Below are 27215 nucleotides of genomic sequence, written 5' to 3'. Positions count from 1 at the left end.
ACCATGTCTTCCCCTTCTTAACACACACTATAAAGAGGAGAGTGCAGGGAAGTGGTGTTGAAATGCCCATCAGCCATGATTTAAATGGCGGAGTGGTCTTGATGGGCCGAATGGCCATACTTCCACTCCTATGTCTTATGGTCTTATAAATTCAGCTTAGTTACACTTTGTTCTTAACAATACATACCAGAGTTATGCTACCACCTAGACATTACACAAGAGCCTGATATTCTTTTCACCCGATAGTTACACATTTGTTTACCAGGAGACCTCAGTAGATTCGGGGTTAGCTCCTGATCCTATTATGTAGTTGGGGGAAAATGTCTCCAAAACTGAGAGTGTAACTTAGACATTGTGAAACTGTGATCAAGAAATCTAGAAATATGTAGAATAAGCTTCCAGAGAAATAGCCATGAAAGCTTCTAAATTATCATTTAAAATTTCTCCTTCTCTTTTATCTCCTTTAGGAAAGGAAATCTAGATGCTACTCTGAACATTGAGGTTGCCATTCCATTAATCCTGCAAAATCCTTCTCACCAGCAGCTAGAGACTGGCAGTAAAATTGAAAGTGCTACTCCACGGACTAATCAACAAGTCTGATGTACAGAATTATCAGATGGAAAGGATCCATCAGTCAACATCCACAGATTCATCAAGTGTTTTGGGAATACGCTGTTCACAGTCAGTAGAGATAATGGTGGAGTAGTATACTTGGGAGTGAGTGGCTGTGGGATCTTCAGCATTGTCTCTACCCAAAGAAGTCTCAGGGCTTCAGACTAAATGTGGACAAGTATCCTGCTGATTACCACTTACCATTCTCACCTGATGAATCTGTACTGGTCTGTGTTGAATACCAATTGGAGAAAGGTCTGAAGATAGGAAGGGAACGTTAATGCTCATTGTGAATGCAGTCTGTTTACCTTACTGGTGGGAATTTTTTTAGAAACAACAACCTTGAAGAAATAAACAGTGCCTTGGACAAATAAAGACTAATTGAGGAATGCCAATTCAGCCACACAACACCCTGATTTAGGACTAAATTGCTATTCCTCACTTGTAGGGTCAAAATACTGGAACCCCTCTAACAGCACTGTGGATGTACCAATATCCTATGTACTACAGAGATTCAAGACTACAGGTCACTACCATCTTCTTAAGGGCAATTTGGGATGGACGATAAATGCTGACTTAGTTTGTGATGTTTACATCCCATGAATTAACTTTAAGAAGTCCTGCAAATATTGGTTTTTCACCTCTCCTGGGAGATTGTGTGGTTTTGGTAGAGTTGAGTATAACACAATTATAGAAAGCTGACATGAGTATGAGAGGTCAAATGGTCATCTCTGCAGTAGCCATTGTATGACAGCCTGAACCAAGGAATCCTTACAAATTGCATCATTGTTTAGATATTCAGTCCAGGCTAAAAACAATAGAGGTCAATCATGCAACTAACAGGGGAGTCCATTTCCCAAACATAGAGGGCCTCAGTATTGATGAGCAATTTACAATGCTGAAGTTTTTGTAAGCACCATCTGCCATATGTGCCAGAATTCAATTGATTCAAGTCATTCCACATAACATTAGGATGCAGTGGTACTCTGGATACAGCAAAGATAATATCTCAGCTGCAGACTGAAAATTTGTCTTCTGAAGCCAGCTGTTTCAGTATATTATAGCTAAGTCACTGGCAACTTCCTGACAATATGGAAGACCACCTGTAACTGTACTTTGTATGGTATGGTATCGCTGAACTGCATTAAAAGTTGATGATCAAGACTAATCCAACCCAGCCAATTATCACCGTGGCAGCCTCCTGCCAATGATAATCAGAACAATAAAAGGAATTATCAACAATTGTGTTAAGCAACATTGACTCACCAATAACTTTAGATTTCATCCTGATAGAATTTCTCAAATGCACGTTTTATCACAGCCTGCAGTTCGATATGAACACAGTGCAAATTCCAGAGATGATATGAGAGTAACTGGCCTGGTATCAAGGCAGCCTAATGAAGCTGTAGCTGAAAAGAGGTTAATGAGGAGAGCTTAAAAGGGGGCATGAGAAAACCTTGGCAGATAGGATCAAGGAAAACCCCAAGGCTTTTTACACGTACATGAGGAATAAGAGAATGACTAGAGAAAGGGTAGGGCTGATCAAGGATCGTAAAGGGAATTTGTGCACAGAGGCTGAAGAAATAGGAAAGGTCCTTAAATGAATACTTGTCTTCGGTATTCACAACTGAGAGGGACCTAGTTGTAGGGGAGGACAGTGTGAAACAGGCTGGTAGGCTAGTGGAGGTGGATGTTATTAAGGATGATGTACTAGGAATTTTGAGGAACTTGAAGATAGGTAAGTCCCCCAGGCCTGATGGAATTTATCCAAGGATTCTACGGAAAGCAAGGGAAGAGATCGCAGGGCCTTTGGCGATGATCTTTCCATCCTCACTGTCCGTGGGTATAGTGCCGAAAGATTGGAGACTGGCAAACATCATTCCCTGATTCAAAAAAGGTAACAGGAATAACCCTGGAAATTACAGGCCAGTTAGTCTTACTTCAGTGGTGGGCAAATTATTGGAAAGGGTTCTGAGAGATAGGAATTATGATCACTTGGATAGGCCCAGTTTGATTCGTGATAGTCAGCATGGATTTGTGAGGGGTAGATCATGCCTCACAAACCTTATCAAATTCTTTGAAGAGGTGACCAAATATGTGGATGAAGGTAGAGCAGCGAATGCGGTATACATGGATTTAAGTAAGGCGTTTGATAAGGTTCTCCGTGGTAAGCTCATGCAGAAAGTAAGGAGGCATGGGATGGGGGAAATGTAGCAGACTGGATTCAGAATTGGCTGACCCTTAGAATTTAAACGGTGGTCGTGGACGGAAAATATTCAACATGGTGTTCAGTCATGAGTGGTGTACCACAAGGATCTGTTCTGGGTCCTCTTCTATTTGTGATTTTTGTAACTGATTTGGATGTAGGTGTGGAAGGGTGGATTGGTAAGTTCGTGGATGATACGAAGGTGGGTTGAGTTATGGATAGTGTGGAGGCCTGTTCTAGGGTACAAATGGACATTGATAGGATGCAGAGCTGGGCTGAAAAGTGGCAGATGGAGTTTAACCCTGAAAAGTGTGAGATGATTCATTTTGGAAGGACAATCTGAAAGCAGAATACAGGGTTAACAGAAAGATTCTTGGCAGTGTGGAAGAGCAGAGGGATTTTGGGGTTCATGTCCACAATTCCCTGAAAGCTGCCACCCAGGTGGATAGAGTTGTTAAGAAGGTGTATGGTGTGTTAGCTTTCATTAATAGAGGGATTGAGTTCACGAGCTGTGAAATTATGCTCCAGCTATACAAAACCCTGGTTCGGCCACATGTGGAGTATTGTGTCCAGTTCTGGTTACCTCATTACGGGAAAGATGTGGAAGCGTTGGAAAAGGTGCAGAGGACATTTACCTGGACATTGCCTGGAATGGAGGGAAGGTCTTAGAAGGAAAGGTTGAGAGAGCTAGGGCTTTTCTCTTTAGAACGATGAAGGATGACAGGTGACTTGATAGAGGTGTACAAAATGATCAGAGGTACAGAGACTGGACAGCCAGAGACTTTTTCCTAGCGTGGAGGTAGCTATTATGAGGGAGCATAATTTTAAAGTGAGTGGAGGTAGACATAGAGCAGACGTCAGAGGTAGGTTCTTTACTCAGACAGTGGTAGAGGTGTGGAATGCATTGCCAGAGAGGGTAGTGGAGTCAGCATCATTAAGGGCATTTAAGCGGCTATTAGAAAGACACATGGATGAGAGCATAAGATAGGCGTGGAGGTTAGATACCTTAGGTTTAGGGTAAAAGTTCGGCACAACATCATGGGCCAGAGGGCCTGTACTGTGCTATTCCGTTCTATGTTCTAATGTGTAAATTATTCAATCGCTGGAATCATTTTGCTGGGGCCAGTCATCTTAGCTCAAGGATATTACTGCAGGTCCACCTTGGCAACATTCAAGGCATACTTAACTAATGATTTTTCCACCATCATAAGGCCAGAAGCAAGGCTGCTCAATGATAAATCTAGCGAGTTTTGAGAAGATTTGTAGCTCAGGTTGAGGTTCTGGATGTGAGTTTGCTCGCTGAGCTGGAAGGTTAGTTTTCAGACGTTTCCTCACCATTCTAGGTAACATCATCAGTGAGCCTTCGACGAAGCGCTGGTGTTATGTCCCGCTTTCTATTTATCTAGTTAGGTTTCCTTGGGTTGGTGATGTCATTTCCTGTACTTTTTCCTCAGGGGATGGTAGATTGGCTCCAAATCAATGTGTTTGTTGATGGAGTTCCGGTTGGAATGCCATGCTTCTAGGAATTCTCGTGCGTGTCTCTGTTTGGCTTGTCCTAGAATGGATGTGTTGTCCCAATCAAAGTGGTGTCCTTCCTCATCTGTATGTAAGGATACGAGTGATAGTGGGTCATGTCGTTTTGTGGCTAGTTGATGTTCATGTATTCTGGTGGCTAGCTTTCTGCCAGTTTAAAAGACCCTATACAGACAACAAATAAAACGAACGTCATCTACAAAATACCTTGCAAGAACTGTGACAAACACTACACTGGACAAAATAGCAGGAAGCTAGCCACCAGGATACATGAACATCAACTAGCCACAAAACAACATTACCCACTATCACTCGTATCCTTACATACAGATAAGGAAGGACACCACTTTGATTGGGACAACACATCCATCCTAGGACAAGCCAAACAGAGACACGCACGAGAATTCCTAGAAGCATGGCATTCCAACCGGAACTCCATCAACAAACACATTGATTTGGAGCCAATCTACCATCCTCTGAGAAAAAGAACAGGAAATGACATCACCAAGCCAAGGAAACCTAACCAGATAAATAGAAAGCGGGACATAACACCAGCGCTTCATCGGAGGCTCACTGATGATGTTACCTAGAATGGTGATGAAACGTCTGAAAACTAACTTTCCAGCTCAGCGAGCAAACTCATATCCAGATAAATCTAGTTTTCAGCTCCTTTTGCAACCCCTTGGATGACAAAGCAGTCCATTCAGCTGCCACATGCTTGGACTGACAACTGGCAGGGAATGTTTGCACCACATAAGTACAAGGTAATAACCATCTCCAATAAGATAACAGATGTAGATACTCGCTCTTCAACAACACCACCATTGGTCTCACTATAGCCTTTATGGGTCAGTACATTTGAGGATAGCAGTTGGGAGGTCGTGTTGCCGCTGTACAGGACATCGGTTAGGCCCCTTTTGGAATACTGCATTCAATTTTGGTGTTGCTACTATAAGAGAGATGTTAAACTTGAAAGGGTGCAGAAAAGATTTACAAGGATGTTGCCAGGGTTGGAGGGCTTGAGCTATAGGGAGAGACTGAATAGACTGGGACTATTTTCCCTGGAACATTGGAGGTTGAGGGATCACGTTTGTAGAGGTTTAAAAATCATGAGGGGAAAAGAAAGCGTGAATAGCCCAGGTGTTTTTCCCAGGATAGAGTTCAAAACTAGAGGGCATATGTTTAAGGTGAAAGGGCAAAGAGATAAAAAGGACCTAAGGCACAACTTTCTCATGCACAGGTTAGTGTGTGTATGGAATAACTGCCAGAGGAAGTGAAGCGTGCTAGTATACTTACAACATTTAAAAGGCATCTGGTTGGGTATGTGAATAAGAAGCATTTAGGGGGATATGGCCAAATGCTGGCAAACGGGAATAATTTCGAATATCTGGTCGGAATGGACGAGTTGGACGAAAGGATCTGTTTCAATGCTGTTCAACTCTGACTATTGACAGCAGCTTAACTGAACCAGCCAACCAGGAGAATATGGAAGAGGCTAGATCATTTCTGCTTCATCAAAGATATCTCCAATTTATTTTGACCTTAAGTGAACGGTCATGAATTACCTACCATTCAGATGGTTAGGTGCAGTCACAATAAAACTTGAATTCTCAATACTATTCAGTGGTCCTTTGATCAGCATCCTGATTGTTGTAATGTATCATATCTTAGGGCATTGTGCAGCATCTCATCAAGATCACTTTGACAGCACCTTCTAGATGCATGATGTTTCACAAAGAACATGAGCAGCATTATTGTTGGAACATTTTCATCTTTAAACCACATATCATCCGAAGTTTGCTGTTCCTTCAGTGTCACAGAATCAGTCTTTAGGATTCCCTTTCAACATAAGAAGTTGGAACAGGAGAAGACAATTCAGCCCCTCAAGCCTGCTCTGCCATTCAGTACCATCATGGCTGCACTCACTTTCCTGCCCACACACCGTAACCCTTTAAACCATTACTAATTAACAATCTTCTATCTCATCCTAAAATTGATTCCACTTCACTATGGGATAGTGAATTCCACAGATGCATCACCTTGTGAGAGAAGTAATTTCTCTTCATGTCTGATTTAAATTTGCTACACTTATCCTAGAACTATGACCTTTCGATCTAGATTGCCCCACAATGGGAAACATCCACTCTGCATCTACTTTGTCAATCCCCTTTGGTATCTCATACACCTCAATTAGATTTCTTCACATTCATCTAAATTCCAGACAGTACAGGCCTAAACTGATCAATCTCTCTTTGTAAGATAAACTCTTCATTTCTGGAATCAATCTAGTGAATTTCCTCTGAACTGTCAAAAATGCAACTACATTCCTCATCAAGTAAGCGGACCAAAGTTGTATGGAACACTCCAGGTATGGTCTCACCAATGCCTTGTACAGTTAAGGCAACACTTCCCTACATTTATACTCTATTCTCTTAGCAACAAATGCTGAAATTCCATTTGGCTTTATTTGACTACCTGTTGTATGTGCAGACTCATCTTCTGTGATTCATGCAGATGCCTCTGCAGTGAATCACTATGATGTTTCTCTCCATTTGGATAGTAAGTTATCTTTCTATTCCTCTGAGCAAAACTGATAATCTCACACTTATCCATATTAAACTTCATCTCCTAAATTTGGCACATTCACCTAACTTACCCACATCTATGTGGAAATTTTTTATTTCTTCATTGCACTTACTTTCCTATCTATTTTAGTGTCCTAAAATCTCTGTGGGAATGTCAAAATAAGATGGCCAGCTTCTTTCTCTGGATGACTAGGAATGGGTAATAAACATGATCCTACTACTGTTCTCAAATACTGAGAATTATTTCTTTGGTTAACTTTAATTGGTATTTTTCTCTCCCAACCTGAGAATGACAGGAGTCTGAAGTAAAATAAGAATCAATTCAAACATTTCTTACAAATTATTAAGGACAAGGTAGGGGTAACTTAGAAACATGGGCCTGGGGAAAATGGCTAATTAACCATGGCAGCTAGACATAGAACACAAAACCAGAAAAAGATCTGCTAGCAATATACACACAGAGAGGAGAGATCAGTAACTTTCAAGATTATCTCACATATTAATTCATCTCAACTAAACAAGCATAAGAATTTCTCCTAGCATCTAGGGGCATTGCTGTGCTGTCCCACACGCTGCTCCTACAGTCTCAGGGGCCTTTCTTCTTCCTTACATGAGGTGTGGACATGACTGATAAGACCAGCATTTGGTCATTCCCAATTGCCCTTGAACTGTGGGCTTGCTGGGGCCATTTCAAAGGCAGTTAAGAGTCAAGCACATTTAACGTGCATCTGGACTCACTTTACAGAAAGGCCAAATAGGTAAACATGGCAGATTTCCATCTCTACAGGACATTAGTGAACAAATGGGTTTTCATGAACAGTTTCATGGTTACCACTACAAGACTAGCTTTCAATTCTAGACTTTAATTAAAATTAATTAAAACCCCACAGGCTGCTGTGATAGGTTTGAACAAATGTCTCCAGAGCATTAGCTTGCGCCTCTGGATCACTATGCCATCGCCTCCCCCAGTTGTATAGTATTTGTCTGGTATGGCACTAAAAACACTGTTACACTAAGATTTGATGTAAGCAGCAACCATTAGTCTCCATTACTAGTGTGGAAAATTGGAGTATGAGACACAGTATTAGCTACAACTCATTTGACCTGATTCTGTTTCCCAGCATTGCATCTACTTGACTTTCCTCACATGAAAGCAATATATTGAAGATGCTGGAAGTCTGAAATAAAAACTGAATGCTGGAGAAACTCAGCAGGTTTTGCAGTATCTGTGCTGAGAAAAGCAGTATTAATGTTATTAGTTGATTTGACTTCTTCAGAACTGAAAGGGGCTGCAACTAGTTGGTTTTATGCAGTTGATAGAGGGGGAGGAGGAGTGAGTGGAACAGATGGTGAAAGTGTCCAAATCTGAAGACAAGGGAATGCTAATGGTGATAAAATAATGACATTGGACTCCTCATAACCTGTTTTATATGTTTGGCACATAAAATTTTTGATATGGGATTTCTGATGGGACTACATTCACCAGGTAGCAGCAGTTGATTGTGTGGATTGGGGCCACCCAGTTTGGATTTCTCCACATGACAAACAAAAGTTCTGCTTAGAAGTCCAACTTGTGCTTATCATACACAGTTTTATAAGTGTCTCAGTCCAACTATACATATATTTATGTCTGCATTTAATTTCAATCTACAAATCTTACCTCATGTTCTCATATTTTTGGTCACATATTTGTGTTGTCTTCCAGAATTAACAGACTGTACTAGATTTAGTAATGAGTAATGAAACAATTTGACGGTAAGGGAACATCTAGCCGACAGTGACCGTAATATGGTTGACCTCAATGTTAGGTTTGAGAGGGAGATGGTTGAGTGTCAACCATGTCTGTAAATTTATGTAAAGTGAACTCTGAAGGAATGAGGCAGAGATTGATTATATTTTACAAATATAACTGTTACAAATTGAAAGTATAGATAAATAGAACAAGAGAGTTTAACCTTAGAGTTAAGCCATTCAGAGATAATATGAGGAAAGAGTATTTTTACACAAAAGGTAGTGGAAATCTGAAACACACTCCATTAAAACATGGTTAGGGTTAATTGAAAATGTCAAAACTGAGATTGATTGATTTTGTTCTGTATCAATATGGTGAGTGTAGGTGGGAAGTTAGGGAGGGATAGGTCAGTCCAGGGAGGACAGACAGGTCAAGGAGGCGGGATGAGGTTAGTAGGTAGGAAATGGGGGGTGGGGCTTGAGATGGGAGGACAGGTTAGGGAGGCGGGTACAAGCTGGGTGGTTTTGGGATGTGGTCGGGGGAGGGGAGATTTTTAAGCTTGTGAAGTCCACATTGGGCTGCAGGGTTCCCAAGCGAAATATGAGATGATGTTCCTGCAACCTTTGGGTGGCATTGTTATGGCACTGCAGGATGCCCAGGATGGACATGTCATCCAAGGAGTGAGAGGGGGAGTTGAAATGGTTTGCAACTGGGAGGTGCAATTGTTTGTTGAGAACTGAGAGGAGGCCATAAAAAGAACAGCGGATATAGTATACCACATTAGCAGGTGTGCAGGTGAACATCTGTTTGATGTGGAAGGTCTTCTTAGGGCCTGGGATGGGGGTGAGGTGTAGGGGCAAGTGTAGCACCTCCTACAGTTGCAGGGAAAAGTGCTGGGGGTGGTGGGGAGTGTGGAGCGGACAAGGGAGTCACGGAGAGAGTGGTCCCTTTGGAAACCAGATAAGGGCGGGGAGGGAAAAATGTCTTTGGTGGTGGGGTCGGATTGCAGATGGCTGAAGTGTCAGAGGATGATGCGTTGGATCCGGTGATTGGTGGGGTGGTACGTGAGAGTGAGGGGGATTCTGTTTTGGTTGTTATTGCAGGGAGGGAGTGTGAGGGATGTGTTGTGGGAAATGCAAAAGACATGGTCCTGTATCCCCCTCCCACTCCTTGGACAACATGTCCATCCTGGCCCTACTGCAGTGTCACAACGATGCCACCCGAAGGTTGCAGGAACAGCATCTCATACTTCGCTTGGGAACCGTGCAGTCCAATGGTATCAATGTGGACTTCACAAGCTTTAAAATCTCTCCTCCCCTGACCACATCCCAAAACCTGCCCAGCTTGTACCCACCTCCCTGACCTGTCCTCCCACCTATCCACTCCTCCTTCCTCAAGTCCCACCCCCATCTCCTACCTACTAGCCTCATTATGCTTCCTTGACCTGTCCGTCCTCCCGGGACCAACCTATCCGCTCCCTAACTCCCCACCTCCACTCACCTTTACTGGCTCCAAACCTGTCTCCTTGACCTGTCTGTCTCCTCTCCACCTATCTTCTCCTTTATCCATCTTCTATCCACCTCCCCTTTATCCCTATTTATTTCAGAATCCCCTTCCCCTCCCCTCCCCCATTTATCAAGTGTCTAGACTCGAAACGTCAGCCTTCCTGCTCCTTTGGTGCTGCTTAGCCTGCTGTGTTCATCCAGCTCTACACCTTGTTATCTCCGATTCTCCAGCATCAGCAGTTCCTACTATCTTTGTAACAGTGCTTTGTGAGATGTTTTCAAGTTATTTCCGCTTTTACATTTTAAATTTGTATCATAGAACATAGATTTACAGCGCAGCACAGGTCCTTCAGCCCTCTATGTTGCGCCGACCTGTGAAACCAATCTGAAGCCAACCTTACCTACACTATTTCATTATCATCCATATGTTTATTCAATGGCCATTTACATATTCTTAAAGTGGGCGAGTCTACTACTGTTGCAGGCAGGGCATTCCATGCCTTTACTACTCTCTGAGTAAAGAACCTACCTCTGGCATCTGTCCTATATCTATCACCCCTCAATTTAAAGCTATATCCTCTTGTATGTTGTGACAATTTTTGTCTGAATACAAGATGAAATTATTGAGCTTCTTAAAATAAATAGCAATATTTTTCTCCAAAATCAATTACGGAGGTGAACTTTAAATAAATCAAAGAAAGTGGCAGCTGTATAAATATTATTGCAGATTGGGCATGTAAGTTTCTGATGCCAGAAAACTGTTCATCTTGAAATAATAGTTCTTAACAGTTGGACTCACTTTACCTGTGGACCCCAGTACAGTTTATGCTCACACTGAATGTGCAAACAAAACAAGGGTGACATGAGTATTTTTTTCACACAGTGAGGTGTTAGGGTACAGGATGCACCCACATTTTTATTTTAACAAAGTATAACTGTTACAAATTGAAAGTACAGATAAACAGTGAGAATGCTGGAAATTTGCTGAAGGCAAGTTCAACTGAGGTATTCAACAGGGCCATGAATGATTATTGACATAGAAATGGTATGCAGGGATATGTGAACAAGCAGGAGATTGGCACTTGGCAATAGAAACCAGTTCAGGCATAATGAGCTAAATGGCTGTGATTCAAGTTGACGGTGGTTTGAAATTAAGGCTTTGCTACAGACCAAATAATAAAGTACAGCTGTCAACACCCGGTATTAGAACTCCACCACAGTGGTGAATCAGCTAGGTGTGGGGTGGAGGGCATAGCCTTGTTTGCATCAATGGTGCTGAGTTAGAGATGGTTGGGCCCATCAAGTTCCTGGAAGTGACCATCACCAACAATCTGTCCTGATCCACCCATGTCAACACTACAGCCAAGAAAGCACAAAAAAGCCTCTACTTAAAGATAGTAAGAACTGCTGGTGCTGGAGTCTGAGATAACACAGTGTGGAGCTGGAGGAATACAGCAGGCCAGGCAGGAGGAGAGGAGCAGGAAAGCTGAAGTTTCGGGTCTTCTGAGAGAGTTATAACCCCACTGCGAAGCTGGAGGAAGGGTCCTGACCCAAAACGTCAGCTTTCCTGCTCCTCTCATCCTGCCTGGCCTGCTATGTTCCTCCAGCTCCACACTGTGTCATCAATGCCCCTACTTCTTCAGCAGGCTACTGAAATTCAACATATCCATAAAGGCTTAATATATTTTTATAGATGCACCGTAGAAAGCATTCTATCTGGATGCATACAAACCAGCCTCCAAACAACTAAATCCATCTATACTTCCGGCTGCATCAAGAGAGCAACCAACATATTCAAAGACCTATCCCACACCCATTATACTCTCTTGCACAATCTTTCTTTCGACTGAAGATACAAAAAGTTTGAATACGCGTACGAACAGATTTAAGAATGGTTTTTGCTGCAGTTATCAGACTTTTGAATGGACTTCTTAAATAGTAATCTCTGTTTCTTCTCAAAAGCTGTAACATTGTATCCTGCAGTCTCTTCTCTTACTCTGATCTACTTTGTACAGTACGATCTGCCCGTAAAGTATGTAAGACAACACTTTTCACTGTGCCTAGGTGCACGTGATAGCAATAAATCAAAGAATATTTAGAGTTCGCATAACACTCACACACATACAACTGCACACTTGCAAATACAGGTGCTTAAGGAGAGTTTTGGTTTGGGATCCGGCACAGTTAGTTCTCAGGTTGACGCACGCTTACTATAATTAGTGTAAGTTGGCTTTTGAAGCGGGAAATTGGCCAATAAATAGCGTGTCTACGTTTCTATCGCGCCTTTTATTATCTCAGGATGTTGCAAACTGTTTTAAAATATTCAGTAGTGTAATCACTGCTGCAAATTCGGGAAATCCACCAGTTGGTTTGCATACCGCAAGGTCCCAAAGGGGCAAAAAGTGATCGGGAATTTTTTCGGTGGCGAGCTCTATTGGCCATTACACAGAGTTAAACAGCCCTCCTTTCCCCTCCCCGCGGGGTACGCATCCCACGTGACCAGTGCGACCAATGGAGGCTGAGGAAGGGCAGCTAGTTAGAACCGGTTCCCAGGCCGCGGGCAGTCGGAGAGAGAAGCAGTGTTGAGAGGTTCTGTTGACATTGATCGCAGTCTGAGAATTTGCGCTTTCAGCTTATTCCCGCCCGTTAAACTCTCCGCCAGTATGCCACGCAAAGCGGTGAGTTCGTTAATCATTATCCCACGAACACTGGGCGGGCCCCGATGCTAAGATACGTGCTTTAATCCGATTTAATGACTCGAACACAACGCTAGGTCGGAGTTTACACCCCGATCGCAGGAGGTGGGCGGTGTAGGAGGCGATTGTTTTTAGCTCTGTATTTCTATCAACCGTCAGGTTGAAGCGAGGTGGCGGGAGACCGGGAGCGCGCTTGGCGTCGGTTCAGTTAGAGTCGCGTGCGCAGAGCCCCGCCCCCTCTGGCTCCGCCCCTGGTTTTCACAGCCCCGCCCCCTCCTCTCCTGGCGCTCCCCCCTCCGCGGGACGTCGCTAGCTCTTACTGAGCCACGCCCATCCTGCTCTTGCCCTTTCTGCGGGCCTCGGTGTTGGCTCTCCAGCCCCAGGGGCAACGTCTCCCTTGCTCCTCACCAGTGGTATAGATGTATATTCATGGCATATTTCCCACGGAAGTGCAGTGTTTTTTTTCCATTCGTCTCACCGTAAATCATTACGTATAGTTTCTTTAGAAATGTTTGGTGGTAATTTTGACTCCTGTTTACCAGGGAATGATCAGGAGTCGTTATTAATCCAAGGGACTTTGAAAACATCTGTACTCAGTTTAAGAGATAATAGGAACTGCAAATGCCGGAGAATCCGAGATAATAGGTGTAAGCTGGATGAATACAGCAGGCTAAGCAGCACCGTAGGAGCAGGAAGGCTGACGTTTTGGGCCTAGACCCTTCGCATCTTCTGTCACAGAGATTGGCAGAGGTTGTGAAAAGGTGTTTTAGAAAAGTCAAACAAGGTCTGTCATGTCTATAAGAGAGTTTTCCAAAAGTAGGTTGACATTTGTTTAAATTCATTCCAATCCCAGAAAATTTGCCACTTCTTGTTCTGGTTTTTGACTTAAACTACTTTAATACTCATAACCTGGACGGGTCGTGAGATTGCCCCTCATACACCAAGGAACATAGGAGACAATGAGTGTAAGCAGAATGCACCAATGCTTATAACTTGCCCAAAGTTTCCATAGAAAAACAAGTACAACCACTTGAAAGCGGAACTTAGCATGATTTGTAATGAGATGATAAACTCCAGGAGTGGGTGTTGTTTGCAGTTGATGTGCATTGAATGCAGACGCCACTATGTTGCAAATGCATCACTAACTGCTTTCAGAAAATGAAACCTCTTTTAAGTTGCAAGTTGTAACAGAAAATAAGTAGCCAATGTGAACTAGTACCTTGGATTAAGTCTCTGTCTCTCCTTGAACATTTTCGGGTGGATGTGGGTTCATTTGGTTAATCTGTTTAATTTGGATCGCTCTCTCCCTTACTCTAGATAATGTTCAGAAATAACTCATGCCCATCACTGCTCAGCCATCGTTTCTGGTTTCCATTGGGAAACTAGAACAGCATAAAGCAATTTAGACTGTTCTGCCTGCTCCACCACGAAATTTGATCATGGTCGATCATCAACCACGATACTTTCCTGCGCTGCTACCCCTTTGATGTCATTAGCCTCCCAAAGTCTGTCTGATCTGATTTAAACATGCTCAATGATTCGAATTCCATAGCTCTCTGAGGTAGAGAATTGCAACGATTTACTACCTTCTGAGTGAAGTCATTCCCCTTCTGCTCAGTCATAAATGGGCAACCCTTATTCTGAGACCATTGTCCCTGGTTCTAGAATTACTAACTAGGGGAAATTGCTGTGTATGACTACTCTGTCACACCCTGTAAAAAAAAAAGATAAATTTCAATGAAATTGCTGATGTTTTTCTGAACTGTAGAAAGTACATAGCTAGTTTTATCAATTACTGGTCATAAGACAATCCTGCCATCTAGAGATTAATCTTTTGAACCTATATTGCAATCTGTACAGTAAGTAAGTCCTTCCTTAAATAAGGAGACAAAATTGTACAAAGTACTCCAAGTGCACACTTAGCACGAGTTTATATTGTTGCAGAAAGCCTTGTACTCTTGACTGAAATCCCCGGAGATGGAGACCAACATACTATTTATTGACTGTTGTACTTTCAATCTTGCTATTTAGTAACTCATGTACAATGACACCCAGGTCCCTGAGGATAACTAATACTTGACAAGCTCTCACCATTACCAAAATATTTTGCCTCTGCCTTTCTATAAAAGCAAATGATTTCACACTTCACATTTTATTCCATCTGCCATGTTTTGTCCAATTATTTAGCCTCTCAAAGTCAATTTGAGACCTCCTTGCTACTTCGTCTGCATGCATTCTCCACTAATTTTTTGTATCAGCAAATTTGGAAATATTACAGTTGGTCCCAACATCTAACTCCATTTATATGGATTGTGAACAGCTGTGCCCTTCATTGCATCCTGTGGCACCCCACTAGTAACAGCCTGCAACCCTAAGAATAACCCATTAACTCCTACTGCCCCTTTTTTGTTCGTTAATCAATTCTCAGTCAAGTCTAATCCCCTGTTCTCTAGTTTTGTTCATAGATCATCATAGAATACCCACAGTGTGGGAACAGGCCCTTTGGCCCAACAAGTCCACACCAACTCTCAGAGCCCCTACCTAGACCCATCCCCATTTAACCCACCTAATCTACACATCCCTGAACACAGCGGGCAATTTAGCATGGCCAATCCATCTCGCCAGTACACCTTTGGACTGTGGGAGGAAACCAGAGCACCCGGAGGAAACTCACACAGACACGGGAAGAGTGTGCACACTCCACACAGACAGTTGCCTGAGGGTAGATTTAAACCCTGGTCCCTGGTACTGTCAGTTAGCAGTCTAACCACTGAGCCAGCGTGCCACCCCAAGCCTTTGCCCCGTCACTGTTCACAAACCTTATGTGTAGAATTGTAAGAATATCAAAAGCCTTCTGAAAATCCAAATACACTGCATCCACTGGTCCTATTCTATCTTTGCTACCGCTAAAATTCTTCTAAACGAAACTCCTAACAGTTGTCAAAAGTTACTTTCCTTTCATAATCCAAGATGGCTGCTCCATTTCACCCTTATTTCCTTAAATATCCACTTATCAGATCCTTTATAATCGATTTCAACATTTTCTCTACTCTCCGTTGAATTTGGTTTTCACAATCTGATGTGATGCAATTTGAATCCATGTTCCAGAATGTTACCTTAGCTTTTGGGTTTTAGTCTAGTGACTAAACTGCTACACCCCTCATTCCCATAAACAGGATGTGATGTTGAAGCCAAAGCTAATGCTGCCCACACTGTAGCAATCTGAAAGTTTCCATTGTTAGTTTTAATATCAGAAGGCTATATTTAATAAGTGTCAGTATATTTAAAAACCATTAAAATCAAGTGATTCTCCCACATGATCCTCTCAAATTCTTGTCAAATAAGCTTATATCTGTTCTGTACAATCTTGCATAGTCTCCTCCCAAGGATCTAACCCATCACTCTCCCTTGTTTATATGCTGCTTTATGGTGATTATTGTTAAGAGACCTTTAGAACTGCATGAACATCTACAATGTTCAGCACCCCCTCCGTCATCTCTCTCCTGTTTTGCAATCTGATTGCTTGACTGAGCATTATCTTTGTCGGTCTCAGTGACTTGTTGATTGAACTCTAGCTCAATTACTCCTCCTCACCATGGCTAGCTGTTGACTGTAGTACTTTTTCCTATAATCTTTAATATGACGAATATCACAGTGTGGCCTAGAGCAAAATCTTCATTTAAAAATGGAACACCACAATCAGTAAAAATACAATGAGATGTCAGGCTGGATGCAATTGGGTGCGCATCTGCCTTAAACTGACAATGTATGTTCAAACCCCTCTCCAGAGTTGGCCTCAAGGTTGATGCTGACATGCTCAGTCAGTATGGGTGGAATGCTTAATTGTCAGAGCTTTTATTTTTGGAGGGGTGTGATAGTAATCCTTTCATGTGAGTGGAAAAGATCACATGACATGATTCAAAGAAGAACAGGGAGTACTCTCAGTGTCCTAGCCAATACTTATAAATCAACAACTGAAAAACTAGTTGTCTGGGCGTTATTACATTTCTGTTTACATCTTTATTGTATTATGCTTCTGTTGTACAGTGCAACAGTGACTATACCTAGATATTTAAAAAGTACTTCATTGAATTGGGAACTTTGAGGATGAAAGGTGCTATATTTCTTAAGTTTGGGTGTAAAAGGAATTTGGTAATGGGTCAACTATTCACGGAAAGTAGCTTCTGATTCTGAAATCTGACATTTTCAATACGTTGTCTCCAGTTAATAGTTTTGAGTAAATCTTACATTCTCATAAAGGACAATCTGAATGTGTCTGCTAGATATTCACAATGAAGCAAGTTGGTGTGTGTTCTTTTTGCTGTCATCCAACTGAAATTAAGGAAAATATTTGACTTGAGCTCTTCATCACACACCATATGATTTTTTTCATTTTAAACTAATCAGAGGTCCCTGTTGCAAGTAATGTACCACTAACAATCTGGTTACTGGGAGGTGAGAAGAGTGAGTAATGTAGTGGATCTACCACCTAAAGTGTAGTGCTAATTTAATTTGGAGGCTGTCTGAATTTGAGGAATTCAAGATGCTTGAATTGAACACTGCCTGTACATAGAATTGTTTCTATTTAACATTTTTATTCATAATTTGTACGTCAATTCATTATTGCATTTTAAAAGCACTGGACATGCTGTATGAGGAATTGAAGATAAATGTTGTGATTATGTGACTGGTTGTTAATTGTCTCTATAGTGATCTGTTTAAAGTAATTTTATGTACTTAGTGCAGAGGGGCTTTTTAAACCCAAGTTATCCCTTTAAACATAACCCTTGGTCCAAACAGATACATTAGATATTTCGTTATGTGTAGTAGGTATTTCGGGTATAATATGTGGGTGGGGGAAAGCAAACTCCATTTTTCTTTTGTTAGCACTCAGCGATATGTAGTCGAGTGCTCTGGAGCATATTTCTGTTCTAGTTTGATGTGGTCCTGAGTTATGTAATGGCTTTCTGAAGATTTATTCTTGGAATCTGATAAATTATTGTTACAAACTAAGGTAACGTAGAACAAAACTGGATTCAATCTATCTAAATAGGTGGAGGGTTTTTGTGTGACATGTTCAAAGTTAACCTAGATCACAGTGGTGTGGCCCACAGATCAAATTGCTGTTAATGCCTGTGTCCATTGTTAAATTTTTGATTCCAGAAGAGTGCTGTCTAAATATTTTTAAAAGCTTGTTTATATTCTTGGTGTTCAAACTGGATTGTTTGAAGTTAGTTTTGCAACTTTTTAAAAAGGTGAACTTATTTTGAACTGTTGAAATATTGTGATTTGAAATCAGTCTTCATTCCCTGCATTTTCACATACACACCTAAAATGAATGACGGCCAGCAGTTGATTCTAATCCTGTGCTCGCTGAAACTGTACGTATGCCTTTTCTGAAGAAGAGTCCAGACCTGAAACGTCAGCTTTCCTGCTCCTCTATTGCCTGCCCTGCTGTGGTCATCCAGCTCCACACCTTGTTATCTCAGGCTCCATCATTGGCAGTTCCTACTATTAGCGAGTTTTGAGAAGATTTGTAGCTCAGGTTTGGGTTCTGGATGTGAGTTTGCTCGCTGAGCTGGAAGGTTAGTTTTCAGGCGTTTCGTCACCATTCTAGGTAACATCATCAGTGAGCCTCCGACGAAGCGCTGGTGTTATGTCCTGCTATCTATTTATCTGGTTAGGTTTCCTTGGGCTGGTGATGTCATTTCCTGTTCTTTTTCTCAGGGGATGGTAGATTGATTTGGAGCCAATGTGTTTGTTGATGGAGTTCCAGTTGGAATACCATGCTTCTAGGAATTCTCGTGCGTGTCTCTGTTTGGCTTGTCCTAGGATGGATGTGTTGTCCCAATCAAAGTGCTGTCCTTCCTCATTTGTATGTAAGGATACGAGTGATAGTGGGTCATGTCGTTTTGTGGCTAGTTGATGTTCATGTATTCTGGTGACTAGCTTTCTGGACAAACTGGCAGAAAGCTAGCCACCAGAATACATGAACATCAACTAGCCACAAAACGACATGACCCACTATCACTCGTATCCTTACATACAGATGAGGAAGGACACCACTTTGGTACAACACATCCATCCTAGGACAAGCCAAACAGAGACACGCACGAGAATTCCTAGAAGCATGGTATTCCAACCGGAACTCCCATCAACAAACACATTGGCTCCAAATCAATTTACCATCCCCTGAGAAAAAGAACAGGAAATGACATCACCAACACATGAAATGACATCACCAACCCAAGGAAACCTAACCAGATAAATAGAAAGCGGGACATAACACCAGCGCTTCGTCGGAGGCTCACTGATGATGTTACCTAGAATGGTGACGAAACGCCTGAAAACTAACCTTCCAGCTCAGCGAGCGAACTCACATCCAGTTCCTACTATCTCTGTACACTTCTGGATATTTTCATAGTTAACCTGTTTAGATATGTTAGTACACACCCCCAGGGCAAGTAGGACTTGAACCAAGGCCTCCTTGGCTTAGAGATGGGGACACGAGCGCTGCTCCACTGGAGCCCTTACGTATACTGACTTTTAATCTAGACTGAGACACACTAATGCATAAAGAGGGCACTTGGGTTTTCAACAGCTAATTTGCATGATTACTGATGTGAGGGTTTTCTAGTTTTTTTTTCAAACTGTTGCTGTAGCAGTGAATGACTGTTTAAACCTTGTAGTAAAACACATCTCTTTATTGTCTTAGGTTGTGACTACAAAACCTGAAGTAAGTACCTTTCGTGTATAATAGGTTTTATGTTCGTTCAGTAAAAGCTGACATGCCTTTTTCTGAATGGTCTGTTTTTGTTTTTCAGGAACTAAGGAGATCATCACGAACTAAGGTAGATATTGGAGAACTTGGAGAGTCAAGTTAGCTGAATTTTTGTTTTTTCACACCGACAGTCTCAGGCTTGTATAAGGGTGAGAGTGGTGCAAATCCCTCCAAGAATTGGCTGCATGTCTGGTGTGTTTTAAGCTCACTGGCAAGGATGAATGAAGGAGACTGTTGTCCTCTCCTGGAAGGATTGAAGAAAGTCAGCCATTAATATGAATGACAATAAAAAGAATAGAGTCTGGCAGACATGGAATTGTCCAGCATACCAATTAATTTGTAGAAGTGATAACTGAAGCAAGTTGGATAGTCTCCAAGTGACATGTACCCTTTTAGTCAAATGTTGTTTGAATGTTGTTACTTAGTCTCTTTCTCATTCTGATTCTTAACAGCGTACTATCCAAACAGCAGCTCCAACCAAGAAGGCACCAGCCAAGGTAAACCTTTTGCCACACCCTGGAAACTTTATGACAATTGTTTAATTCCAGTTAAATCTCTGCTTTAGTTAACTTTTAGCTTGATTACCAAACTTTAATCAGAGTGGTCCTCAAATTATTGCTGTTAGTTGATCTTTATGTGGGATTCTATAATTACCTTCACTCATGGAAGGTAGGGTTTTGTATCCTGCTTGTGATTTATGGATTCCACACGTGCGGGTAACTGGGATTATTGTATTATGGTGTTTGTTGATGGCATAGACATGGTAAGCCAAAGGGCCTGTGTCTGTTCTCTGTGACAACCATTTCCCTTTTTATACCAAATATAACTGCAACCACTGAAGAGCTTATCCTTTATCTTTTCACCTTCTGTTTAGTTAGGACCCCATTGTTGTCCTTTTGCTTGGATGTCAGTGTCAACCACTCAAGGCATTCAACTTTTGCAGCTTTATCTGAAGCAATGTTGTTGTGAGATCTGGAGCCAAAATGGTTCAGCAAGAGTTCAAGTTGATTGTCAGTGAATAGGTCCTTATCAATCGTGTGCTTGCACTAATGGCATTTTCCCATATTGGCCACAAGATTTGATCTGTTGTAGTAAATGAAGTTTTTAGTAGATTTTTAAGAGTTATTTGAGTAAATCTGCCCTGTAAATTTAGAGGGAAGGGTGGATTGGTGTGTGAAAGGAACTAAGGTGGAGTAGTTCATAAACTCTACGCAAGAAAGTATCTTGAGAATCTTATGGTAGTGCCCTAATCTCTGAGTGACAAGGTTCAGGCTCAAGTCCACCCTGAAGATGTGATGGGTATGGCAGAGTGCCACAAAACATTCAGGTAAATATTTTGCTTTCTGTCTGACTATTGACATGTATCAGTGTTAGCATTACCTTAGACAGTCTATAGCTCTTCGTTACTATAGCCAATGAAATGCTGTACTCTACCATCATCACAATACTTCTCAATCGAGCACAGGCACGTAGTGAGAATGATGTAAAAGAAGAACTGCAGGTGCAGGCAAGAAGTGAGAATGATATAAAACAAAGAACTGCAGGTGCTGGGGATCTGAAATAAAAGCAGAGATTACTGGTGAAACTCGGCAGTTGTGGTAGTATCTGTGGGAAGAAGACAAGGTTAGCATTTTGAGTCCAGTGACACTTCAGATGATGAAGATCATCTGCATCTATATCAACTGAAGAATTACTGGACACACGATGTTGACCCTGTCTTCTTCCCAAAGGTGCTGCCAAACCTGCTGAGTTTTGCCAGCAGTGTCTGCTTTTGTTGCAGTGAGGATGACAGAGAGATGTAGACCGGTTAAATGAGAGGGCAGAAACTTGGCAGATGGAATATAATGTGGAAAAATGTGCAGTTATGCACTTTGGCAGGAAGAATGAAGGCACTTAATATTGTTTAAATAGAGAAACATCTGCAGTAAGTTCTGCAGAATGGAGTACAAAAAAAGGAGGGTCTTGCTAAAACTATACAAAGCACTAGCCAGACTAAACCTGAAGTACTGAACAGTTTGATCCCTTTATCTAAGGAAAGATATACTGACATTGGAGTAAGCCTACATATGGTTCATTAAGTTGATTCCAGGTATGGAAGAATTTTCTTATGAGAAGAGGTTGAGTATGTTGGGCTTGTATTTGTTGGCACCTAAAAGAACGAAGGGATACTTTAGTGAAATAAAATTATTGAGGGCTCGACTGGTCAGATGCAGAGAGATTGTTTTCTCCCATGTGGGAGAGCCTGGGACTAAGATGCATATTCTGAGGAAGGGATCACAGTTAGGAGTGAGTTGAGGAAGAATTTCTTGAGGATACTGAATCTGTGGAATTCTTTACTGCAAAAGGCCTCCGAGGCTGGGACATTAGGTATATTCAAGGCTAAGTTAGACAAATTATTATATCAGTATGATGATAAGGCAGGAAAATGGCATTCAGCATTAGTAGATTAGCCATGATCTCATTGAATGGCAGAGCAGTCCGGATGGTCTGAATGGCCTACTTCTGCTCCTATGTCTTTATGATCTGTAACTTAATTCTATTTAACTTTTCTTGTTCTGTGATCCCCACAACATGGAACATTGTAACAGTGGAGGAGGCTGTTCACGTTATCAAATCTGCACCAGCTCTTTCACAGACAACTAATTATTTCCTTAACACTGCATTTTTTTTCTCCAAGTAATTATCCAAATTTCTTTTCAAAGGCTGTTACTGAATCTGTATACAAAACTGTCAGGCCATTCATTCCAAATCCTAACTACTTCTGTAAAAGATTCTTCTTCCTGCCTCCCTTGTTATTCTGCCTTTACTTTAAATCTGTATCCTATGGTTATCAACCTTCTAGCCATTGGAACAAGTTCCTCTTTATTTTATTTAAGTCTGTCATGATTTTCAACACCTTTATCAAATTTCCTTTTTATAACCACCTCTGATTTAAGCATAATAATTTCACCATCTCCAATCTATCCATGATTGGGCTAACTATAATTACTCATCCCTGGAATCATTGTAGTGAATGTCTTCTCTATCTTTTTCAAACCTTCATGTAATTTCATTTGTGTAGTGACCAGAAAGGGGCACTCCACCATTGTTGAATTGATCAAATAGATACATATCAGTTTTACCATAACCTCTTGAACTATCTGCTACATTTTATATAAATAGAGTGCCATCACCTTCAGAGGTTTGTGCATAGGCATTCCAGTTCTGTCTTCTTACAGTCCCTTCAATATTGATTTAGTTTGCATTATCCTTTATTTTTCCTGACAATGTTCCATCTCTCCACGTTTCCAAATGTGTAGGCATGACAAATGAAATTCACAGTCCCTCACTGTTTGCTAAACTTTCAAATTTTGTTATCTGCAAATTTTAAAATTCTATCCTGAACTTCTAGGTCCAATTCACAAATACATTTAAAGAACAGTTGTGGTCCTGATAGTGGAACCTTTGGATCACCACTGTATACATCATTCTGGTGTATAAAGTGGTCATTTACCGGAACTATTTTCTATTCCTTAGCCAATTCATGTCCAAGCTGCTGCTGTCCTCTTTATCTTGTAGACTTCAATTCTACTTACAAGACTATATGTGTAGAATGTTTAAACATTAAAGAGGTATGTCTACGCCTGTTTTGAAACTTTCAGTTTGTGGTTTATTGGGAGAGTTGGTTCCAGATTTCCACTATCCTTCATGTATCATGCTTTCAATGGCCAAACTGCAACTTTCAAAGTTCTCTTCCCCATACCACTAACACTACACACGCGTGCACGTAAACCACGCCCCCTTTCCCCTGCTCACATTCTCTCTCTGCCTCCCTCCATTGTGGACATATTCCTTGAGAAAATAATTTGCACACTCAATTAAAATCCTTTAGTCATCCCTTTTGAGCCCAGTAGGTATGTTCAAGGCTAAGTTAGACAAATTATTCTATCAGTATGATAAGGCAGGAAAATGGCATTCAGCATTAGCACATTGGGAAGGGTCCTTGACAATGGCAAGGATATGCATTAAACCAAATTTCCAATAAAAAAGCATAGCTTTGTGGAATAAATAAACCTGAAAAACTATTGCATAAAAATGCCAATTACCATATTAGAAAGCAAATCCACTGGCTGCATTTCTGGACCGAGCTCTTCAGTCTGAGTGATGAATGGTAACCTGGAGTTTGGTGGGTTTGGAGGCTAGAGTGGGAAATCTGGGAGGACAGCCTTGGAATCAAACTATTTAAGACAAAATAAGTTTTTCCTCCCCCCCCCCCCCCCCCCCCCCCCCCCCGAAGGTTAAGTGTCTTTCGAATTCCCAGCCTCAAAAGGCACCAGATGCAGAATCGTTAAATATTTTTAAGGCAGAGAAGAATATGTTCTTGATTACCCAGGGGGGAAAAAAGATTACGGTGGCGCTGTGCAGGAATGTAAGGTTGAGGGTAAAATCATGATGTTTATGATGCAAAGCAGGATTGAAGAACTGAGTGGCCTACTCTTGTTCCCTGTTCATGTTAATTCAATTTGAATTTCACCACCTGCCGTGGTTGGATTTGAACCTATATCCCCAGAGTATCAGCTTGGATCTCGGGAGTTTTAGTGACATTGCCTCTAAGCCACGCCCCACATGTTAAAATGTTGAATGCCACTTTTGTCTTGAATGGTAATTTTATTTCTCTCTCATAGAAAGCCAAGAAACAAAAGGTCACTAAAGGGAAGACGAGTGATTCAAGCCAGGAAGCTAATGCTGCCCCAGCTCAAAACGGGGAGAATAAAGAGGTAAAAGCCTGCAGTTCTACTGTCACCCATCATTGGAACCACGTACAGGATTTTGGAGTTGAATTGCTGAGACCTTCCTTTGATCTAAATTTACAGTTGTTAAAGGGCTGCTTTTAGGATCTATCTAATTTCACCTGTATCAACTAATTTTCTTCAGGAAGTAGTTATCTGATGAATATTTGCAAAATGGGCTATGATGGCCGTCCCTAGTTAGCTAACACTCCTGCAAAAACTGTCTTTTGAGTTTTTTTAGAATTTGCTGAGTAGTGGAGCTGTACGGAGCAGAATGTTTCAGTTCTGACTCCTGGAATTTTCTCAGTCCAGATTCTATACTGAACCTCATTTCCCGAACTCAACGTCAGGTATGGTTGTTTGACTCCAGGAGTGTCTGTGAGGACATCTCCTAATGACAGGATTGAACTTTGGTAGTGATGCCACTCACTACGTGGACAAGTTAGTGGGGTCTCCAGTAACCATGCAGTTACAGGGTTTAAGAGAGCTGTTGTCCTCCTGTGTAAACAGTCACACTATAATGAATTCTCATAGGTGAGGTCATCTGGAAAAATTGTAGTTCAAAATTAATCAAAATGGTTCTCTTTTCCTTTTACAGGCATGAGAATTGAAAAATGCTGGTGGGCGAAAGTCTTGTCCAAGTCTGGAGAGTTTGCCAACCTCCTGTCACTTGTACAGTTGAAAGGAATATTTTTATCAATTTTTATAAATGCAACATTTTTGTAGGTTGAGTGGGCAGATGTTGCGGATGCTTGCAGTGTGTTTTTATTTTCTGGAGACTTCGTATACTGACATGATGCACATTGAAAGTGCTTGAAATTAAACATTTTTTTTGTTTTTCTCCCCCTTTGTATCCCTAAATGTGACTGTTTCCTACTTGTGCTGTCAGTTCAAGTTGTATCTGTAATGTCGGTAACTGTTAGTGGTAATTCTTGCTGTCCATGTGAAATCAAAACTCATGCTTGGCAATTTCACAAGAGAAAAATGGAACTTTTTTAAAATGCTGTTTTAAAGTGAAAATATTCTTTGGAATGTGTTTCAACAGACTCTTCTGACATCAATCCTATTTTTGCTGAGTATCATGGAGTTTTAAATTTGCTGCCCAAATAAAGTTGAATACTGTTGTGCTTGGGAATGGGGTCAGCTACCTCTCTGTTCACATATAAGGCCACTGGCTGTTGGTTCCACTGACACTGGCCATTCTTGGTGCCTCTGTCTGAAGTCCCTGGAATGGTCTACAGGAGAGAGACCACATTTTGAGAGTAATATCTCATTGACATGTGCAAATATTTTTTGATTTTTAGTTGAGTACTTCTCATCCAGAACCAATAACTGGATCATGATTTTGATCTATGTCGGGTGGGGGAGGAATGAACAAACAGCTGGAGTAAAGACAATGAGTAATTGGGGGACCAGGAAGTTTAGTGCACAGCAGTTCAAGAGAACAGTTGAATACTGAGGGGAGAAACAAATTAAAAATATTATATACGAATGCACGAAGCATAAGAAATAAGGTGGATGAGCTTGAGGCTCAGGTGGAAGTTGGCAAGTATGATGTGGGGGTAACTGAGACGTGGCTTCAAGTGGACAGGGCCAGGGAAATGAATATTCAAGGCTATACTTGCTATCGAGAGGACAGACTGGTGGGCAGAGGGACTGGGGCAGCCCTGTTGGTGAGGAATAATATTCCGTCCCTTGCGAGGGGGTACATAGAGTCAGGAGATGTAGAGTCAGTATGGATAGAGCTGAGAAATTCTAAGGGTAGAAAGACCCTAAGGGGAGTTATCTACAGACCCCCAAACAGTAGTCAGGATGTAGGGTGCAAGTTGAATCAGGAATTGAAATTGGCCTGTCACAAAGGTATCACTACAGGTGTTATGGGAGATTTCAACATGCGGGTAGACTGGGAGAATCAGGATGGTACTGGACCCCAAGAAAGGGAGTTTGTAGAGTGCCTCCGAGATGGATTCTTAGAACAGCTTGTACTGGAGCCTACCAGGGAGGAGGCAATTCTGGATCTGGTGTTGTGCAATGAACCGGATTTGATCAGGGGCCTCAAAGTAAGGGAACCATTAGGAGGTAGTGACCATAATATGATAAGTTTTAATCTGCCGTTTGAGAGGGAGAATCGGAAGTGTCAGTATTGCAGTTGAATAAAGGGAACTATGGAGCTATGAGGGAGGATCTGGCCAAAGTTCAGTGGTTCAATACCCTCGCAGGGATGGCAGTGGAACAACAATGGCAGGTATTTCTGGATATAATGCAGAAGGTGCAGGATCAGTTCATACCAAAGAGGAAGAAAGATCCTAAGGGGAGGCAGGGGCAGCCGTGGCTGACGAGGGAAATTAAGGACTGTATAAAGATAAAAGAGAAGAAGTATAACATAGCAAAGATGAGTGAGTGGGAAGCCGGAGGACTGGGAAGCTTTTAAAGAGCAACAGCGGATAACTAAAAAGGTAATACACAGAGAAAAAAGGAGCTATGAAGGAAAACTGGCTGAAAATATAAAGGAGGATAGTAAAAGCTTTTTTAGGTATGTGAAGAGAAAGAAAATGGTTAAGACTAAAATTGGGCCCTGGAAGACAGACGGGTGAATTTATTATGGGGAACAAGGAAATGGCAGAAGAGTTGAATAGGTACTTTGCTTGTGTCTTCTGTAGTGAAAACAGATCCATTCTCCCAGATGCAATAGTGGCTGAAGGACCTAGGGTAATGGACGAACTGAAGGGTATTTATAACAGGCAGGAAATGGTGTTGGATAGACTGTTAGGGCTGAAGGCCCATAAGTCCCCGTGA

At 41.6% G+C, this 27215-nt stretch overlaps 1 protein-coding gene and 1 long non-coding RNA gene across 9 annotated transcripts in view; both read left to right on the top strand.

Moving 5' to 3' along the window:
- Nucleotides 1-1835, top strand: part of dhdds (dehydrodolichyl diphosphate synthase) — a 28209-nt gene extending 26374 nt beyond the window's left edge. For all 8 annotated transcript variants that reach the window (XM_048558389.2, XM_048558385.2, XM_048558388.2 and 5 more), the window contains exon 10: nt 468-1835. The gene's annotated coding sequence lies outside the window, so the exon portion shown is untranslated. The remainder of the gene's footprint in view (nt 1-467) is intronic.
- Nucleotides 1836-12687: 10852 nt separating this feature from the next.
- Nucleotides 12688-25554, top strand: LOC125464818 (uncharacterized). Its single transcript, XR_007250098.2, has 6 exons — nt 12688-12851; nt 19585-19605; nt 19694-19720; nt 20103-20147; nt 24315-24407; nt 25018-25554. It is a non-coding gene; the product is annotated as an uncharacterized LOC125464818 (long non-coding RNA).
- Nucleotides 25555-27215: the final 1661 nt, after the last annotated feature.

The sequence above is a fragment of the Stegostoma tigrinum genome, chromosome 24 (assembly GCF_030684315.1).
Source record: "Stegostoma tigrinum isolate sSteTig4 chromosome 24, sSteTig4.hap1, whole genome shotgun sequence".
Taxonomy (NCBI): Eukaryota; Metazoa; Chordata; class Chondrichthyes; order Orectolobiformes; family Stegostomatidae; genus Stegostoma; species Stegostoma tigrinum.
This window is presented reverse-complemented; position numbering and strand designations above follow the sequence as displayed.